Below are 16,759 nucleotides of genomic sequence, written 5' to 3'. Positions count from 1 at the left end.
CGAGTTGTCGTTTCTCGGAATTAACATTTTTTTTGTCACGTCCATCGGATTTTGACGATCTCATATCTCGACGATATTTATTATGTGTACATACGATGTAGTACGCTTTGTACAATTGTGTTTTTCCTCACTGATGTCAATCAACTGGTTCGTTTCATCAATACGCGATTAATTTATAACGCCTGCTTCGCGAAGTTCCTTGATGATCGATAGCATCTCGTTGTTACCAGCTCGGCGCGAAGTGTTCAATCGGAGCAGCAATCGGAGTCGATCCATCAGCTCGTTGGGATCGTCCCAATGCATCGACCTTGTTGTCGTTTAATTTCATGGCGGTTAGTATATTGCTCATGCCTGCACCTTTTTTATCGCTACTTCCATATGTAGATACGAGCGGAGCGATGATGTTAATATACTTGGATCCCCTATTGCCCTTGATTGTGGACGCTGTGACCACGTCTATGAGCATTTATTGTTAACAATATATTAGGTGTACAAAAAAGTTCTGAGCTTTAGATTTCATACAACCGAAATAACAATTTAAATTTTATATATCTTCTCGCCCTTTTGCGGTTTTCAAGTTGACATTTGGCCTTCTAAAATGTCATACGGTTTGATGTTTGATGCACATAACCTCAAAAATCAGTAGTGTTCATGATGGCAATAACAAAAGAGCATATTCGGTTTTCCATCCACTTCGCGTTTCATCTGAAGAAAAATGCTGCTGAAGCCACTGCAATGATTTGTGCTGCATATGGAGAGAACGCTGTAAGTCATACTACATGTAAAAGATGATATCAAAAATTTCGTCAAGGAAATTTCAGTCTTGAAGATGAACCGCGTGCGGGACGCCCTCAAAAGATTGAAACGGACGAATTGCAAGCACTGCTGGATATAAACTCTGCGCAAACTGAAAAGGAGCTTGCAGAACAGCTTGGCGTTACGCAGCAAACCATTTTCGTACGTTTACATACGATGGAAAAGGTTCAGAAGGACAAATGGGTTCCGCATGAATTGTCCGAAGACAACAAAAATCGTCGGCGTGACACTGCACTCACTTTGCTTTCAAAGTTTCGGAAAAAAGATTTTCTGCACAGAATCATTACAGGCGATGAAAAGTGGATTCTTTATGATAATCCTAAACGTAGAAAATCATGGGTTGACCCTGGTCAACCTTCGACATCGATGCGAAAGCCCAATATCCACGCCAAGAAGGTTTTGCTCTGTATCTGGTGGGATTGGAAAAGTGTGTTGTATTACGAGTTGTTACAACCGGGTGAAACAATCACGGCAGACCGCTACCAACAACAATTGACCAATTTGAGCGATGCATTAGAAGAAAAGAGGCCATTTACTGACCAAGGACGTCGTAAAGTGATCTTGCTTCATGACAATGCTCGACCACATGTTGGCGCGAAAGCGACTCAGGACCATATCTTTGTGTTAGACTGGGAACTTCTCCCGCACGCGGCGTATAGCCCAGACATGGCGCCTTCCGATTACTACCTATTCCGGTCGCTGCAGCATCATTTGGCTAATACACATTTCGTGAGATTTGAAGAGATACGAAAATGCATTGATGACTTTATCGCTTCGAAGGCGGTGAGCTTCTATCGTCAAGGAATTCGCAAGCTATCCGAAAGATGGCAAAAGGTCATTGATGCAAACGGGGAATATTTCGCTGATTAATATTTTTTTGTTTGTTTTTGAATAAAGATTGAATTTTACAAAAAAAGCTCAGAACTTTTTTGTACACCTAATAAAAAGATTATGTAATTTTAATATTATTGCTTTATAAAAAATTTTGCAATTTCATATGTGTTACTTGGGCTGCATCACGCATATATGATTAAAATGTGAAATGTCTCAAACTATGTATTTGATATATAGTTCTACATTTAACACTGTCCTCGAAGTATACGATCGTTACAAAAAAAGATTAAAATTGGACATGTAGATTTGTGAATAGAGTAAAGATTAACTTTGTATATGAAAATTATCTAATTCGAAAACTGTCCAGAAATATATGGTCACATATATCTTCCGTCAAATCGTCATAATTATAGAACTATGTTATCATAAAACTTATATAATACATTAATGACAAACAATACGTCATTAGATCTTTTATGATAATAACAATTATTTGTCGAGATAGTTCAATGACAATTTGTTGCATCTCAAGCATATTTCCGGTATTGAGACATAGAAGACATCATTTGCGACCAAATTCGGTCTTCGAGCCCCAAATGATGATATAAAGATAGTAGTCCTTTTCCTTCGTAATCTTTTCAAAATGTGCGTGCATATCTAATTCTAATTACTGCTTTAACGCAGAACAGAGTTTTCATATTTCAAACATTAATATTTATTATGAAGGCTGACAGTTTCGTCTTTGTCCTTTATCTCGAAGACGGAGAAAAAACAACAAAAATAAGGATCCGTACTTTGTGTTGTCTATTCTTTTTTATTTTCTTTCCATCTCTTTCAATAAGATGATGGAAGGTAAAACATTCTGTTCGCGAGCGAAATTTTGGATAGACCTTCATTATAGCATCAATACATCAGAACATGAATACTTCACTTTTTTGCAATAATAATGTTAAATATATACATATATAAAAATACTTAGGAGAAATAAAAAATCTTTTTGTTATATAGTTCGACACGATGTATATATGTATATATGTATATATGTATAATATGCATGTGTAGTTTTGTGTGACTACGTTGGCGCGTGTCTGTGCGTGCGCGCGTGCAAGCGTGCGTGTGTGCGGGCATGTGAGTGAATGAATATATACGGATCTACAGTTTACTATGAAATTGAGGATTGTTAATCTTTGAAATTATAAAGTAGAGACAAATACAGTTGTAGTAGAAAACAACGATCTAGATTTCCTAATATATCCATAAGTTATACATTGTTACTTTGTAGTATGCGATTTTCCATTCGTCCATATAGCATGTAGAAAAAAAAGTAAAAATTTCTTTATCATTCAAATTCAAGTTGTCAATTAAGTGTTCGAACAATTTGATTAGTCTAGCCGTTTTTGAGATCTAATTATCTCAGGTTCGCACTTAGCTATCTCGCATAAAGGTATATTTGTTTTATGTCTTATGTTCGTTAAATGCCGGTGTGCACTATGAGATAAACTGCGATCGTGTGGTTTGTCAAATAGATATGAATAAACAAATATTTCCAAACAAACTTCAAATCTGATACAATTCTCATAATAAAATTTTTTGTCCACATCTAATAAATATATTTAACTTTTAGCTTTTATTTGTAATGAGCATATTTTGAGAATGTTAAATCTGAAAATATATACCGAATGCATAGTTCGGAATACTTCTTATTTTAATCATATACGTGCGTCGTGCCGAAGTAACACATCCGAAATTCCAAAATTTTTTATATCGTAGTATTAAAATTACATAATCTTTTTATGTATAATTTGTAATTATTTGTCAATTTTATATATACACATAATAAACGAATATGTTTCAGGCAATCCTTGAATTATGCGATTTATAAAGAAAGCTTTATTTTTTTCCAACAAAGTTGTTAATAGCGTCGGTTTTCTACAATACATTACAAATAATCACAGTTGTAATCAGTTTTAATTGCATATGAAATGATTATTTATAGACAGAGTAGAGAAGCTGCATTAATGATAAGAAAAAGCTAGGATCGATAATGTAGTGCAGATTTGGATTTTATTTCATGTGAAAGATATAAAACCTTGGAAGATACAAGTTGTGAACCTCATTTTATAAGGAAAACTTCAGACATATTGTGTATTTACATATTATATGTGAAATATGTGATATATATGATCTATTTATGTACAACATAGTTAAAACGTCTCTATCTCCGCGTCGATCGGTTTTTGCAGGATAGCGTCGGTCGGATATGGTCAGGATTCGGTACGAGAAATAAAATATCGTGTCTCTTTATATATCTAGGTTTATATTTACAATGCCGACTGGCTGTAGTTTTTGTATGTACAGTATTTACATGTACCTTTCGGTATTTCGCCGTTGGTACGGCGAAAAGACGCGCGGTTTCTAAATATTATATATTCGCTCGGCTCGCGGTCGGTTCTCCGAATTCGGCGCATTCCTCGATAGGCGCGGCGCGGGCGCGAAGGTGTGCGGGGAGTTCGGCCGTCTTGTTTTGACGGATCAGCTGTATAATGCTATGACGGCTCGAATGCAGGAAGCTCCCTGCTTCTCGATCGTCAGAGGAAGATGTGCACAAGGGCTTTCTTTGTGGAGCCCAGGTTGAGAAGCTCCTCAACCTGTGAATACTTGTGCGCTGGTGGATTTAGAGGAGCGAATCGGCCAGAAACTCCTGGCACGATAGATAGCACCCTAGATTGCTTTTGGAGATGATTAGGAATATCGAGAGCAGTATCGGACTGGTTACTGTCTCGCCGGAGATAGGTCGTTTATCTCCCGGAATCGCCTAATATACCCGAGCCGACCATCGGTCGGGAGTCGTCGGGTACAGGTCGGCCGAACTCGGATCGTAGTTCCGAGGGATGTCTTTGTCGGAATCCTCGCGATATTTCGCCGAACGCGCTCGGGAATTTCGCGAGGATGTTCGATAGCGCGGTCGGTAGCGGGGTCAGCGACGGTGGCCTTATCGTGTGCGTGTTGTTCCACGCGGCGCGCACGTGAAGCCGCGTGATCTTCGGTTTGCCGCGTCCGCTGTTCGACGGACTTTTCGCGACGGTGGGATCGCGGAAGGATCACCGTGTCGGCGCCCCGATGATTGATCGGTCGGGGACGTATTAACATTGTTAATAATTGAGGGGGGTGAGTCGGGTGTCGTTATATAGTCATATAAAATATTTATAGGAAATGCTTGTTTATAATAAAATTTTGTGTAAAAAGTTACGTGTGTAACAATATTTAAGATAAGTAATTAAGTTTAATTAAATAATTAAATTCTGAGATTATGTACAATGACGCTGTTAATAATTATTTAGTTGCCAAAGGAAGCTTTCTCTGTAAATCGCATAAATCAGGGATTGTCCACGAAGAATTCGTATATTATATGTATATATAAATATATATGTAAAATTGATCTGAAGCTATACATTATATATAAAAAAATTATGTAATTTTAATATTATTGCTTCATAAAAAATTTTGCAATTTCAGATGTGTTACTTGGACTGTATCACGAACATGTATGATTATATATATGATACATTGAAATAAGAAATGTCGCGAACTATGCATTTGATATATATTTTTACATTTAATATTGTCCTCGAAATATACAATTATTAAATATACAGTTACAAAAAAGATTAAAATTTAAATATATGCATTTGAAGACAAAATAAAAATTTTTATTGTATATGAGGATTGTCTAATTCGAAAACTGATATGAAGATAATCTTTAAAATATGTCTCCAAAATGAGTTTTATAAATTTTTTTATCTTGTTAAATCTTAACGATATTCTTATTTTCTGTTAATCTTCCAAGCACGTACATTTGTCGCCATTTTTTATTTTTTTATGAAGTAATAATTTTGTATTGATAGTAATTTACGATAATATTTAAATTTTTTCTTTAAGGAATATAAATTCAAAGAATATTTAATTAATAAAAGATATTAATATTTAAACTGTAAAATATATGTGAGAAGCATGAAATTATTTGAAAACATAAAATATACTTTAACAGTTATGAGATATAATGTTTAATTTGAGGACATTTTCATAAGATACATTGTTTGTATAATATGAGGATAGTTCTGTCAAATGTATCAATTGTATAATTTGTGGACATTTCTGTTAAGTATCGTATAATTTGAAGACAGTCTTTAATCAATGCTTTTGTTACGTCCGTGGTTCTAGAGGAAAGGTAATACCTTTCGTCAGGAGGAGGAGAATTCGGGTGGACGCACGGAATCTTTTTGTTCTCACGGAACGACGTCATGAGGTCGATCCGCGAGTCGAACGCGCGTTAAGGGGAATCGGATCAGTGTCGGTGACGTTATAACTCTTACCTGCGCCAGCGCTATCAGTGATCTGTTTTTTGGTAAGAGAACCGAATCTCTTTTACCAGGGATGGACCTCGTGCGATCCTCAGGGAATGGTTCGGGGTCAAGTTTTAGGGTAAATAAATTGAGACGGAATTCGAGTTAACTGATTTAATAATAATAATAATAATAATAATAATAATAATAATAATAATAATAAATTACAATGTTATTCGCAAATTTTACTGTGTACATTAAAGTATTGAAATACTGGTTACAAAAAAGAAAAAATTTTTATACATAAATTTCGAATAATAATAAATAACAAACAAACAAAAGAAAATCTGGATTTTATATACCCAATTGTTTCAATTGAGGTAAAAAATTGGTGATCGCGAGCATGTCCATGAGATCGGGTTGCAGGTGTGGCGGGGGATCAGGGTGAGCGCTGCGGAAAGCTTTGACTAGGACGAGGTAGGGAAGAGGATCATATATATATATTATATTGTTGTATATATATATATATATATATATATATATATATATATACAAAGTATATTTTCAGACATTCCCTTTTTATTCGTTTAATGAGTCATATATTATTTCACATATAACAAGCAACCGAAAACTTTGTTTATAGAGCAATAAATTAAAAAATATTGGCAATTTTTGTATTCATTGTATACTTTCATTGTATACTTATTGTATACAGGGTGTCCTAAAACTCCCGCATTTGGAGTACACTACGTGATTTTTTTATGCTAAAAGAAACAACTTTTTAATAAAATTGCTTGCGACGAGTAGTTTTTACAGTAAATCAAATTAAAAGTGACGAATGAGCGCGCGTATGTGCGATCAGGGCCAGAGCACGTTCTTCAGACCGGCGCGGCCTGGGACTTAATCTTTGACGACTTCACGTACTGTATCGTTTAAAATATAATACAAGTTAACAAAATAAATATTTGTATTCATCCGATATATAACAAGATAACAAATAATTTGAATGATACAAACGCCGAATGCTGAGAGAGAATAAGATCCCGGGTGAGGGAGTCTAGAGCGAGGGTAAGATGAGAGTATACAGATTCGAGGAAGAGTGATCAGTCTTCGGAGACAACGCAGCTTGAGAGATCATAATAAGTATAGTCAAAGGTATAAGTATAGTCATCCGAAGACACCGGAGCTAAGAAAGGAAAGAGATACTGGCGATCAAAGAAGGGCCGTGCCTACAGTGAGAGACTGTAAAGGGCGACGACGGATGACCTGGGTCTGCTGGTTGGAGAACAAAGAGGCTTGGTATCGGACGGATCAGCAGGAGCAGGACTGCTGTCGACATTCCACCTCTCAGGACCGTAGTCAGATTGGCGATTGGGATCGAGCGCTAATGACTGCACGCCGCTCCGGAGAACATTCGTTGGTTACTCACTCAGACTTCTATCGAACTTAGCTAAGTACCTTGTGCTTCTCTTTATATAGCGCAAGCTTTATAGCGCAAGCCACTATTAGCAGTGTTCGGCGTCGTGCGAATAGACTTCATTATTGTTCCTCTGCTCAGTTTGATTATATTTACTTGTATAATAACAGGCATAATTGCGTTACTTCAATCCGAATCAAGTTATATTTAATAAAGTTTACGTTAATCTAATTCCCGATTTCGTGTTCAATCTACGCCCTTTAATAAACGTTACAATATATATATATATATATATATATATATATATATATATATTTTGTAACGTTATATATGAAATATGACGTATATATATGAAAGAGTTATTTTACTTTTTCTTATAAAACATTAATTTTATATTCAAAAAAATAAATGTTTTTACGGGTATTATCATTATGCATTGTTGAATGCCAACGTTTCGTGAACATTACAGTTCACTTTATCAGGGCGAAGAGCAGCCTGATACTGTACTGCTTTTCCGGTGGAGTTCCCTTATATACGCTGTATGAGAGGAAAGTAGGAGTGGAGGAAATTCTTCCACTTCTACCTCCACTCCTATCCTTCTCATTCCATTCTTACCCTTCCTTCTTCCTCCATTCCTACTCTCCTCTTATACAGTGTATATAAGGGAACTCCATCAAAGAAGCAGTATAGTATCAGGCTGCCCCCCACGGAGATGAAGGTAGTATCATATAAGGGGAAACAAACATGGTGATTGGGCCAGGCAGGATCGGGGATATAAATATGCATATCAACCTATATGCGACGAATCGAATCGAATCAAGTCGAACAGAAGAACGATAATTAAAATAAACATAGACAGTGCGAAAAAATATAACGTATATATAAATTAAAGTGTTAAGAATAAGAAAAGATTAAATATTTCTGTAATATATTTAATAATCTGTCAGATGATTCGAGAAAGACTAGCAAAGACACGTACAAACATATAATGATAGATCCTTTGAGGTTATGGAGTTACACTTGTTAATATTAAAGTATATGATTGGATTGTGGAAGAAGCGATATTTTTCTGCCTTCTATAAGTGCCTTAAATCACATTCTTAAATCATTATGGAAGAAGTTTCTTCAATCATGTCTACTTTTCATCCAATTATATATGACAATATTTTAGTTTTATAATTAGAATTGCGGTTTACGTAGTTATACTCTTTGTTTACGTTTGTTGTGTTTAAATTTATTTTGTTAAATTTATTTGTTTTATTGTTTGTTTAAAAATTTTTATTATATTAAAATTATTTCCTAGCAAACATCAAATTACAGTTATATAACTGTCAATTATAATTTTTTACTTAATATAACAATATAACTTATATAACTTATATAACATGTATTAAGTAATAGTTTATTGTTGAGTAGAAAATTATAAAATTATAAGTTATGTAGCAGTAATTTGATGTTTGTTGAATTGTTTATTATAATTGGATTCTATTATTAATATTAATTATTCAAGATGATCATTAAGATGATCATTAAGATTAAGTTGCCTTCGAATTAAGAAACTTTCATTTGTTTATTATAATTTTTTATGTATATTTCAAATTGGAATTAATTAAATATATATTTTCAAATAATATTTAAATATTTAAAGTAATTCTTTAATATTATTGTTAATATTATTATTCTTTAATATTATTCGTCTCATTTTTATTTATTTGGATCTTTTTTAAATCTCTATTAATACTTTTTAATATTTCTTTATATTTTACCGTATTGTTGAAAAAAATAAATGTATAAATACAATTATATCATGACATCTTATGAACTGCAGGTGCAGATATTAAAAGCAATACATTTAAAAAATGTTTCAAAAGAGGAGTTAGCGAGATATTCACCAAATTGTGTAATGAATCAACAAAAAGATATATGACGAATGAACGAAAAAATGTGTGACGAATGAACGAAAAGATATGTGATGGATGAACGAAAAGAAAAAAGAATGTGAATATTGAATATGAAATTCTAGTCGTGATGAAAATTATATATTCATGTAAAATTAAACGATCATATGCCTGCTTATTTGGATGAGTACATTTTTGTATTATTTGACTATAAAAATTTGACCTTATATTATCGATGTAATTTCTGATTAGTATATGACTTCATGATGATTATATGACTTCATTGTGATCAATTTCTTTTGATTTAAATTTTATTGCTTTGCACGTTCTTTCCAAATTAATATCAATTAATATTTTTTTTATGCAACAATGCCTTCACAAAAAAATATTCTTGCAAATTTCTTGAATGTAGCAACAGTTACTATTGGTCGAAAGATGAAATTCATAAAATTGTTAATAAACGCTTCTATAGATTTCTGAAAAATTCCGACATTTCAACAAAATGGAAAATTATTTATAGTATTGATATTAATATTAATTGCCGGAATACGTACATTTGTAAAGATTTTTGGAAAGAAAATTTCCTTAATTTTACGAAACATCTGTTGAAGTCGAATGTCGTACCAAAACATATCGAAATTTTAGATAATTTAGTCCCAATACAAATTTCTACTCCTTTTGAGAATGATCCAGTAGATAATAATTATTATCAGCCAGTTATGAATAAAATATCTTCTGTTGTTTGTAACAATGAAATTAATATAAATATATGTAATACTATCATGAATAGTGACATTGTTTTTGATGAAACTCCTGCTGATTTTTATGACAATAACATGTTTCAAAATGTTCCGTAATAAAACGATGAACCTGGAAATTAAAGCTTAAAATTAAAATTAAATTAACTAATATAAATAATAGTGAAAAAAATTTATTTGCATTTGTGATAATAAAGATTGTACAGATAGAAAATGTGCCTCTTTAAGTGAATTACATCATGTTTCTACAATTCCAAGAAAAAGAAAATCTGGCTTTTTAACACAAGCGGAAGTTACTTCAAAGATAATGCATTTTAATAAATGAAGAACATCATAAATGGTTACTATTTGAGATCTAATCATAAAGATAACAAATTGAATTGGTTTTATTTTCTGCACATAATTCAGACAAAGCTTTTCTTTGAGTTGATTGACCCTGATCATCACAAAAGAGTATTATGTACTCGATTCATCGGAAAATTACTGCACAACCAGGCAAAATAAAAAAAAATTACGTGACGAAAAAAATGCTTTAAAAAAATTAAAAGCTATATCAGATGACAATATATTTTATTACATTGAAACAAAACTAAACGAAGTTATCAAACATTTTATTCAATCGCAGCTGCGCAATATAGATCATACTCCTGGAAAACGGTGGACAGAAGATAAAGCTTTTGCTTTATTCATTTAGAAACGAAGTCCTCGAGTTTATAATTATCTATCCACTTGGTACTTCTAGTTACCATCATCGCATACCTTGAAATACATATTATCAAAAATTCCTTTTGATACTAGACGCAATATTCAGTGATAGGACGCAATATTCAGTTGTTTTCGAGAAAAACCGGTTTAAAATTTATAACATTCCTTATATACCAGCCGCGTTAAGCTCATATCGCCGGCATATCGGATAGCTCGAGCGCTCAGCTCTGTACTACCAATTTATCGAACCCGACAAATTAATACAAGGCCCGGGTTCGATTCTTGTCTATTATCCTGTAAAGTATTAGTTGTATTTCAAAGTTCGCACGATAAAATATTCCCAATAAAATTGTCCTTCTTTTAAAATGAATCTAAAGTCCTGATTTATAAGCTCATACCAGTAGTGAATGCGAACGAATTGCCATTGTGACAAAAGTGAAGCAATGGCGCCAGTTAGCATCACGTTGCCGGCGAACAAGGAGCAAGTAGGTAAGTCAAATCACAATTTATTGGAGTAGAACATCAGAGGTATTTATTCGAACGTTGGTGCAAGTATTCACAAATTATTATACTGTTTCAGATGAACCGAACAAATATCGAAACAGAGATTCTCTTTAGCGAATTGACCAGACTGCCTTCGCGATGGAAAGTATCGCCTGCTCTGAAAATGTCCGATTTCGAAGCAGGTTTCGATCTTTTTCGAAGGCCCCGATTTCGCCTTCGTTTCCGGCTACTCAGCGCTACTTCCGAGAAACTAACGGCGACCCTAGCGCCTACTACTTAATTTAATTTTGAGAAACGTTCGCGGCGCCACCGGATTCAAAGGGCGCTCGATTCAAATTGACTTTTTTCTTACAATTCGACCATCCTACCGAGCTTCTTCCTCGAAGGCTTATACTCCCTTTGCTGCATTAAATTCACGGAACACTAATGCTAGCGGCACAATACGATAACTTAAACGAACATAAGTTATAAACTAAATGCAACGCATTTATAAACTATATTTGACATAACTGAATCAGGAACTTTAGGTTCACATAATGGTCTTATATTATTTATATTAATAATATTAAAATTTTATTACAAGTTAAATAACATATGAAATTAATTTTATTTGATAATATATATTATCTGATATGTTCATTATATAGATTAGATAAATTATTGCATAGAATATAGTTCTCTGAATAATAATGTTCGACAATCTTCTAAATCTTCTTCGTCTATAATTTCGTCTCCTTCTTCATTATAATTTTGCGCCAAATTATTTTCCTCTGCTGCAGGATTTTTATAAAAATTTTCACCGTTATCTTTATAATCTAAACATAATCTAAACATAAATTATGAAGTACGCAATAACCTACTATGATTTGAGTCATAAATTGAACATCGCTTAAAAGTAATTTATGTAATTGGCGAAATCGGGCTTTTAAAATATCAAAAGCTTTTTCAACTGCAACTCTAGTTATTGAAATTTTTGTATTAAATGTTTCTTGTTGAATCGTTAAATTACCGTTATTTTTGAAAGGACAGACAATCCATTTTTTTGCTACTCCATTATAACCTTTATCTCCTAACAGGAGATAAAGTTTTGTTTGGAAAAAGATTTTCTCTTTCTTGTTCAGCACTATGAAAAAGCTGATCTTCTTAACATTCGAATATCGTGAAAAGATCCTGGGTCACCACACTATATATTAAGAAATCTCATATTACAATCATTAACAGCTTGTAAAAGGATTGAATAACATTGTTTTCTGTTAAAATATTCTCTACTATTTTTCTCAGGCTTATTTATATAAATATGGGAACCATCTATTGCTCCTATGCAGCCTGATATTCCTGCTTTTTCTTACAATTCACGAGAAATTTTATTATAAAATAAAATCATTTCCTTGAGGCCATTTAATAACTTTCGATACCAGAGTAATTAATCAACTGATGACTCGATGTATAATACGAAATATTGATGATAATGATATATCAAAAAGATTAGATAATGTTCGATGTGATTCTTTGTTACTTAAAAACCAAAGAGTCACTAGCAAATAGAACTCTGCAGGTTTTCTTTCTTTTCCAAATTTATTTGTTAGCATAAATCTGCTGGCCTTAAAAGATTCTAAAAAAAAGTTAGCAATTAAAATAAGTTTCTTCGGGTGAGGCCCGTTTGATCACAATGCAATTGACTACCAGCCATTTATAGCGTTTGAACAGAAGAAAACCTCTCTAGGCACCGGATGCTGAGTGGCTGTGGTCAATCGCAACGTGGTCAAATGGAACGTTTTTTCTATTATTATAAGATAAAATATCTTAAAAAATAATATTATTAATAATAATACTTAATACTTAATACTATTATCACAATAATTACCTATTAATTTATACACAATCATGCGATTTAATCTGAAATCTTCTCTAAATTCTTCATCACTTTTCCTGTGTACCACATCAAGAAAATTTTGCACATGTCTACCATTCATTAATAGCTGAAGAAAAGGAAATAGCAGATCTTCATATAAGTTATTTTCTAACGAATTATAGTTTTCATCTGAAGAACTACTACTGCTGATAGTTATTATTGCTACTATCACTGCTAGTACTATCATTATGCAATAAATAAATTGCATTTCCAATTATTTTCATTCATCTGTTAAAAAAATTATTTATTAACTTACTTATTATTACATATAACCTCTATATGCTTTGTTGTAATTCTATATTATTGTAATTCTATAAAATTATATGTATTTCTATATATATTTGTAAAATAAAAATAGAACAGAAAATTAAAAAACTTACATTGTTATATGTATATTATCTTCAAATAATAATAATTTTAATAAAATATTAAGTGTACAAAAAAGTTCTGAGATTCAAAAACGTTCTTTAGATTTCATACAATCGAAATAACAATTTAAATTTTATATATCTTCCCGCCCTTTTGCGATTTTAAAGCGTTGACATTTAGCCTTCTAAAATGCCATACGGTTTGACATTTGATGCACATAACCTCAAAAATCAGTAGTGTTCACGATGGCAATAACAAAAGAGCATTTGATTTTCCATCCACTTCGCGTTTCATCTGAAGAAAAATGCTGCTGAAGCCACTGCAATGATTTGTGCTGCATAGCATTATGTGCTGGAGAGAACGCTGTAAGTCATACTACATGTAAAAGATGGTATCAAAAATTTCGCCAAAGAGATTTCAGTCTTGAAGATGAACCGCGTGCTGGACGCCCTCAAAAGAAACGGCCGAATTGCAAGCACTGCTGGATATAAACTCTGCGCAAACTGAAAAGGAGTTTGCAGAACAGCTTGGCGTTACGCAACAAACCATTTCCGTACGTTTACATACGATAGGAAAGGTTCAGAAGAAAGGCAGATGGGTTCCGCATGAATTGTCCGAAGACAACAAAAATCGTCGGCGTGACACTGCACTCACTTTGCTTTCAAAGTTCCGGAAAAAAGATTTTCTGCACAAAATCATTACAGGCGATGAAAAGTGGATTCTTTATGATAACCCTAAACGTAGAAAATCATAGGTTGACCCTGGTCAACCTTCGACATCGACGCCAAAACCCAATATCCACGCCAAGAAGGTTTTGCTCTGTATCTGGTGGGATTGGAAAGGTGTATTGTATTACGAGTTGTTACAACTGGATGAAACAATCACGGCAGACCGCTACCAACAACAATTGACCAATTTGAGCGATGCATTAGAAGAAAAGAAGCCATTTACTGACCAAGGACGTCGTAAAGTGATCTTGCTTCATGACAATGCTCGACCACATGTTGCGAAAGCGACTCAGGACCATATCTTTGCGTTAGGCTGGGAACTTCTCCCGCACGCGGTGTATAGCCCAGACATGACGCCTTCCGATTACTACCTATTCCGGTCGCTGCAGCATCATTTGGCTGATACACATTTCGTGAGATTTGAAGAGATACGAAAATGCATTGATGACTTTATCGCTTCGAAACCGATGAGCTTCTATCGTCAAAGAATTCGTAAGCTACCCGAAAGATGGCAAAAGGTCGTTGATGCAAACGGGGAATATTTCGCTGATTAATATTTTTTGGTTTGTTTTTGAATAAAGATTGAATTTTACAAAAAAAAGCTCAGAACTTTTTTGTACACCTAATAAAATACGCAAACTACAGAAAAAATAAATTACTTACTAGAATTCATCATCTTCGAAGGAAATGGCCCGCAGCAAATCACTGGCTAATGGAGAATTTGAAAGAAGAAATAAACGCTATTAGAACTGAGTTGAAAATAAAGTTTTCAAATTCTATTAACAACTATTGGAAAAGCAAAATTGAAAATATTCTTAAGAATAATTCTGCTAGCATGTTTCTACAATTTAATAACATTTTTAGGATTTTTTAGGAAAAAAAGTAAAAGTTAAAGTTCCATCTAATGCTCCTATTTTAACTACAGCGAAAATTGATACTGCACAATTTGAAAAAGATAAAGAAGATTGCATTAGTGCAAGCGCGCTGTCGGACAAATTGAATGTAATGGGAGCACACTTTGTTAGTATCAACAATAGGATTATAGAAAACAACAAATCGCAATTTAATAATCTAGTAAGTAAAGAGACGAAAAAGTTTATAGACCAAGTAGAAATAGAAAGAATTAACAACCTGACATTGTGTACATTCAATAATCAAAACACAGCAGATTTTCCCATGGCTCAAACGGACTTAAATTACTTTACAAATACATATGATTTGACGAATAGATTTAGGAAGTTAAATAATAAAAAATCTTTTGGACAAAATTTCTAACATAGTTTTAAAAAAAATATCGCAAAATTTAATTTTTAATTATGTAATCATTTTTAATAATCTCTATTCAACTACTCAATTTTTCTGGAAAATTGGAAAACGGCTAAAGTGGTCGCAATATTAAAAAAAGATAAAGACAAATCTTTACTGGCAAGCTGCAGACCTATAAGCCTGTTGCCTAACATTAGTAAAATATTTGAATCCATTATTAAAGATCGGATAGTCTCTTTTTGTAGATGGGAAAATATTATTCCAGAAAATCAATTTGGATTTAGACGCAAACACTCAACGATCCATACCATTAATAGATTAATTTCCGATTGGGATAAATTGGGCGCTAAATAATAAAAAATGTCTACGTGCATGATAAATCTAGAAAAGGCGTTTGCTACAATATAGTTAGAAGGATTATTCAAATTATTATTCAAATTGATAAAAAAAAATTTTCCTAGACATTTAATCAAGCTTATATGGAATATGGTTACTAAAAAATCGCTTGTTACTGCCAATGGAGATATTTTATCGAAACTTAAATTTCAAATCTTTCAATTGTTTACAGCAGGGTACGGTAAATTCGCCTATATTATTTAATATTTTCACCGCGGTTTACTAGAGATATTCGATTTAAATCAACCCGACAAACTCCAAGTAATTGCGTTCGCGGATGATTTAATAGTATATTCGGTGGATAGGCCTTCGCGGATATAGGAGAGATTGCAAGAGGCTTTTAATAAATTAGAATATTACTATCAAACATGAAAACTGTGTCAATGTAAGAAAATGTAAAACTATATTGTTTAGGTCCGATCTGACATGTGCAAATAGGAATGTTAGAAAGGTTTATAAAATCTTTCAAATTAAAGATTCCCCGATTAATGATATTTTGCAGCGCATCTCGCATAAGCACACCGTAAAGTATCTGGGAGTGAATCTGGATGAGCGACTGCACCATGGTGAACATATAGAGATACAAATTAAGAAAGCTACCAAAACTTTCATGCAGCATAAGAAGTTTTTTTATTTTATTCTAAATATCTATGCCCAAAAATAAAACTTATCTGCTATCAACGTTTAATAAGACCGATAATAACTTATGGCTGTCCTATATGGTTTAATATTGGTGCATCTATCATGGACAGGATTCGGATACTGGAAAGGAAATGCTTGCGTGCCTGTTTGGGCATGTATAGGTCTGAACAA

The 16,759-nt window shown here is 33.2% G+C and overlaps 1 protein-coding gene across 11 annotated transcripts in view; it reads left to right on the top strand.

Moving 5' to 3' along the window:
- LOC105427296 (chromatin assembly factor 1, p105 subunit) overlaps window positions 1-16,759 on the top strand; it is a 798,730-nt gene that overhangs the window by 735,636 nt on the left and 46,335 nt on the right. The window lies entirely within an intron of this gene.

Source organism: Pogonomyrmex barbatus, unplaced genomic scaffold (assembly GCF_055798465.1).
Source record: "Pogonomyrmex barbatus isolate J1 unplaced genomic scaffold, ASM5579846v1 scaffold22, whole genome shotgun sequence".
In the NCBI taxonomy this organism is placed as follows: Eukaryota; Metazoa; Arthropoda; class Insecta; order Hymenoptera; family Formicidae; genus Pogonomyrmex; species Pogonomyrmex barbatus.
The sequence above is the reverse complement of the archived record's forward strand: the minus strand, read 5'-3'. Positions and strand labels throughout refer to the sequence as shown.